Source organism: Heteronotia binoei, chromosome 20, assembly GCF_032191835.1.
Source record: "Heteronotia binoei isolate CCM8104 ecotype False Entrance Well chromosome 20, APGP_CSIRO_Hbin_v1, whole genome shotgun sequence".
NCBI classification, from domain to species: Eukaryota; Metazoa; Chordata; class Lepidosauria; order Squamata; family Gekkonidae; genus Heteronotia; species Heteronotia binoei.
Genome location: NC_083242.1, coordinates 3,733,859 through 3,739,858, shown reverse-complemented (window position 1 = coordinate 3,739,858; position 6,000 = coordinate 3,733,859).

Below are 6,000 nucleotides of genomic sequence, written 5' to 3'. Positions count from 1 at the left end.
GTTTCTTTCCTGAATTTGTACATTCATCATTTTTAATTGGCTTTGGTCCGTCTCATTTTGGTTGCTGCTCTTAAGCCATTTTAATGCTACTTAGACACAATTTGTTCCTTAAAAAGCACCAAAATATGTACACTTCCTGGGAGAACCAGGTTTGATTCCCCACTCCTCCTCTGCAGGCAGCTGCTGGAATGACCTTGGATCAGTCCCAGTTCTCTCAGAGCTGTCCTCTCAAAAGCAGTTCTCTCAGGGCTCACTCAGCCTCACCTACCTCACAGGATGTCTGTTTTGGGGAGAGGAATGGAAGGAGATTGTAAGCTGCTCTGAGACTGAGTGAAAGGTGAAGTATAAATCCAATCTTTTCTTCTTCTCTACATCTCCCTTTCTTATTAAGTTGAAAAGAGCATTTCCTAATTTTCAGAGAGGTTTTTTTGCATAGATAAAAGCAATTTGCACGTATTCTGTGACAGATCTTTTAATATACCTTTCCCCCTTTAGCCAATACCCTAATTGGCCTCTTATCTCAACAGTTTTGTGAAACTGATTGATACAAAAGCTATTTAGCTGATCACAGGCGGAAAACCTCACCTGAGAGCCCATAGCTGACATTATTTTTGCTAATAGCTTGCAGGTAATAGGAGCTTAACCTCACGGTTTCCTCCATGACACCGAAAAGACTTGGCGAGATGTAATTTTATCTTCATCTATTGGGGGCGGGGGGGGGGGGACACCAGTCTCTGAGGACCATTTGCAGCCATGCATCAGCAATCCAGACACCTCAGCTGAGCTAGGGAGAAAAAGCCCAAATTGTAATTAGGTGCCAACTAACCCACACCCTAAGCCAACGAAAGAGATTTAAATCCTACAATTTGTACAAATCATGCAAATCTGAATAAATCTCTCTACGCTAGCACAAATTATTCTGCTTGCAGTCAGGGGAAGGAACAGAAGCCCCTGCCCACTTCCCGCCCCAACTGCTGGTTTACGCAGACCCCTTCTCGTGCTTTGGCAATCTCACCTGCACATTTCCAAGCATTTTTGTTCGGGGTCAATTTCACTCACCTTATGCCACTCTCACGTCCGTCTTCTCAGCGCGGCGTCCTCCCGAGTTCCCACTATTTGCGTCGGGGCTGCAGCGGACATCGTGGTTTTCGTGCAGCAAACGGAAACTGGTTTTTAGTGGTTTCCGTTTGCTGCACGAAAACCACGATGTCTGCTGCAGCCCCGGCACAAATAGTGGGAAACTGGTTTTTAGAGGATCTTGTTTGCTGCGCGAAAGAGACGGAGCAAGTCGCAAACTCGGGACAGCTTGTGAGAAATCCGACAGAAGCCTCGCTGAGGTGAGGTAAGACTAGCGGGAAATCGGTCCCAGAGTTCTCATTTAGCAGGATCCTGTATCTATTTCGCTGGTGAAGAACGGCAAGAGATTCACAGATGTGCTTATAGAACATCGCATCTGCCCTCCAAGTGTCCTCCTGCAGGGCTGATGCTGTCTTGAGCCAAGTGCAAAGTAATGCACATTGGGGCCAAGAATCCCAGCTACAAATACAAGTTGATGGGGTGTGAACTGGCAGAGACTGACCAAGAGAGAGATCTTGGGGTCGTGGTAGATAATTCACTGAAAATGTCAAGGCAGTGTGCGTTTGCAATAAAAAAGGCCAACGCCATGCTGGGAATTATTAGGAAGGGAATTGAAAACAAATCAGCCAGTATCATAATGCCCCTGTATAAATCGATGGTGCGGTCTCATTTGGAGTACTGTGTGCTGTTCTGGTCGCCGCACCTCAAAAAGGATATTATAGCATTGGAGAAAGTTCAGAAAAGGGCAACTAGAATGATTAAAGGGCTGGAACACCTTCCCTATGAAGAAAGGTTGAAACGCTTAGGGCTCTTTAGCTTGGAGAAACGTCGACTGACATGATAGAGGTTTACAAGATAATGCATGGGATGGAGAAAGTAGAGAAAGAAGTACTTTTCTCCCTTTCTCACAATACGAGAACTCGTGGGCATTCGATGAAATTGCTGAGCAGACAGGTTAAGACGGATAAAAGGAAGTACTTCTTCACCCAAAGGGTGATTAACATGTGGAATTCACTGCCACAGGAGGTGGTGGCGGCCACAAGCATGGCCACCTTCAAGAGGGGGTTAGATAAAAATATGGAGCAGAGGTCCATCAGTGGCTATTAGCCACAGTGTGTATGTGTGTGTGTGTGTGTGTATATATATATATATATATATATATATATATATATATATATATATATATATATATATATATATATATATATATATATATATATTTGGCCACTGTGTGACACAGAATGTTGGACTGGATGGGCCATTGGCCTGATCTAACATGGCTTCTCTTATGTTCTAACACGACACCAGCTCGGAGACCTTTTCTATAATCATTCTTTCCCAAGTGGACGAGTTCCTGCCCCCGTGTCCCGCACCGACTTGTATTGTTAAAAGTAAATTAATTACAAGGAATGATTTCCCATGGGCCTCCCTGCGGCTTGATCCTGGAATTTCTCGCTCCTATCCCACCCTCGTTTTATTCTCTATGTCTATGGACTTGCAACGGAATCAGGGAATAGTTCTTAACGTAGTGTTGGTGGTGTAATTGAGTATTTCAACAGACAACAGGTTTGCACAGATGTGCGGTACACAGCCCAAAGTTCCTTCTCAATGTTTGCAGAGACAGAGAATCTCCATATCTTGTGTTTTTCACATGTACACACACATAGAACCATCATGGGAAGGGGGCTCAGTCTGCAATACTTCCTTCAACAAAAGTGATGTGGAGGGATTGAGAGGAGGTGAAAAAAAACCCTCTCAAGTTTACAAGGGAAAGGAGGGGAGAAGAGGAAGAACCAGTGTTTTTACAGCCCTCACTTTTTTGCTCTTTGGAGAATGATCAGTATTTGTCTGGGACGCTTCCGCTGCTCTGCCAGAGTCTGCCCGACTCGCCATTTCTCCTTCTTCTCTCAGCCTCTTCACTCTTGGGCCAGTGGGAGCAAAAAGACACAACACGGTTGCAGCTGCGTGTCTCCCTCCCCCAGGACACCCCCCCCCCCCCAGCTGAGTTCACTTGTGATGCTAATTGGTTTTGCAGAAAGCTGTCCAGACGAGAGCACGTCTTCCAGAACGGCAGCTGAATGAGATGCCGTTGAAAAGGGCCTCGGCGATATACTGAACTGCTTTTTCAACTATGGATCATTGTGCCAATCGGGGGTCACCCAAGTTGTGCTGAATTTGCTAGTTTTGGTAACTGGTTGATGGAAATTGTAACTAGAGATCAAGGTCACTTGTAGTGGGCATATTTCTGTCTCTGTGCTCTCTCCTGAACTCTGCATCCAAATTCCAATCCAACCCTCAAAGATCTCTCAAAGGCAACGGCAAAGTCAGTAGGTGTGGACACTGGCACCTCTCCTAAGAAACTGACTGTTATTATGTCCTATATTACGGAGCCAAAATGCAGAATAATCTTTCCTGGTCCACCACCAAAAGAAGAAGACCATGGATTTATACCCTGCTCTTCTCTCTGAATCAGAGTCTCAGAGCAGCTTACAATCTCCTTTATCGTCTTCCCCCACAACAGACATCCTGTGGGGAAGGTGGGGCTGAGAGAGCTCTCACAGAAGCTGCCCTTTCAGGGACAACCTCTGTGAGAGTCATGGCTGACCCAAGGCCATTCCAGCAGCTGCAAGTGGAGGAGTGGGGAATCAAACCTGGTTCTCCCAGATAAGAGTCCACGCACTTAACTACTGGAATAACTTATCATTTTCTCTCAAGGGTGACATATCCGAGTTGCAACAATTAAGTCACTGAGGGAGTAGATTGGGCTGTGGAACATTACTGCGATAGGGAAGGAAAAATATTAAAGATAGCATGACTTCTAACCATATGATGTTTACTTTGGAAATTCATCTTCTACGTCTGCAAACATTCCAACAAAGGCGCTTTCTTTTAGGTTCTGATTATGAGCCAATAGATTTAACATTATATCAATTTCAGACTGATTGATCAATTAAAGGGCAGACAATCTGCTAAGACATCTTTGTTAACTGCTCCTCCTGTCTCATATTGGCTGTTCCCACCTTCTTTGTATTCTGGGTGGACTACCAGGTTTTCTAGCTTGCCCTCAATCAGTCAGCCAATCAATCAATCAGTCTCTCTGATATTCATATATACATGACTGGCTTAGAATGTTAATGGATTTTAATCTATGATACTTAAAAAAAAATCTGTCTCTTCCTCGTTTTTGTTAATTTTACCTTGAAGTTTTCTGCATTAAATGCCCATGTGCTATATACAAACTTTTTGAATAAGTGTGAATCAACATATTTAATTCTCAAACACTGTCCCTTCTTTGGATACTTACATTCAGAAACTGGGGCTATAGATGGAAAAGCCCCAGTATTTCCGAAAGATCTTAAATGTAAATTTTATATATATATATATATATATATATATATATATATATATATATATATATATATATATATATATATATATATATATATATATATATATATATATATATATATATATATATATATATTGGTGTTATATATGAACTCTTCTATAGGAATTTATATCTGCATAATACTCTAGTTTGTCTAAATCATCAAACTGCTAACATGCTCAGTTGTATTGCTTTCACATATGTGTCATATATGTTCTTAATATGATTTTAATGTGATTTTATTTATTTTGTATATGCTTTAAATCATCTTTTTTTTTGGGAGGGGGATATATAATGGGTGTGTGTGTGTTAAAACCCCCTTCAAATAACAGAATGCTCCAGTTTGGTGTAGTGGTTAAGTGTGCGGACTCTTATCTGGGAGAACCGGGTTTGACTCCCACTCCTCCACTTGCACCTGCTGGAATGGCCTTGGGTCAGCCATAGCAGAGGTTGTCCTTGAAAGGGCAGCTGCTATGAGAGCTCTCTCAGCTCCACCTACCTCACAGGGTGTCTGTGAACTGCTGTGAGATTCAGAGTGAAGGGTGGAATATAAACCCAGTATCATCATCATCTTCTTCTATCTTTAAGAGAAAAATGCCCTCAGTGGCTGTTGCTAGGCAACCAGAAGAGCACAGCCTGCCTTCAAGCCTTGGTTTCTGTCAGTAAAAATTGGGGGAGGGAGCAGGGCACTTTCCAGAGTTGTTTCAGCCTTTGAAGGAGAACACATATGATCAGGCCCAGTAGCAATCACTAGACTTAATAACATGCAGTTTGCATGACTTACCCAAGGCTTGCTTCTTGCTGTTCAATGGCAGCCACGCCACTGAAGGCAGTGCGATGAAGAGGTTACAGTTTCAGACTAGAATCTGGGAGACCCAGATTTGAATCTGTACTCTGCAGAAGCTCTCTGTGTGTGACTTTGGGACAGTCACATGCACTCAACCTAACCTACCTCACAGCGTTTTTGCGAGGGAAAAACAGAGGAGAATGAAGGAAGCTACTTTTGGGATCCCACTGGGGAGAAAGGTGGGATATATGTAAAGAAAATAATAAAAATAGCTGAAGATGGGGGGGGGGGCAGATAAAAGGTAGATCAGCTGATGGTGGGAAGGAGAGAAGGAAGCAGAGAAGGGGGAGAGGCGATGAAGCATTTCAGGGAAGGGAAAGAGAAAACGGTTGAGGAGGGGAAAATGAGGTGCCCCGTCTCCAAATCGTTGCAGGTCCCCCCTCTGTCATGTATATACATTCCAAAAGAATGCATATACATTCCAGATACCTGTACATATAAAATGAATTTGAAAATTCCCCATCCTTACCCCACATTTAACAAAATGCTTATAAGAAGAGAGATACCTGCAGATGCTGAATATAGGCCCAGCCTAAAACATAAGGTATATCTCTTAAAATAAGAGACCTCAGGTCACCTGAAGGTGACTGGTACATAGGCTAGCTGTTCTTGGATGAAATTCTGCCCCACCTTCTTCTCAGCAGACTCTGGAGACAAGCCGGCGGCTCGAGGAGAGGTCTAACAGGCC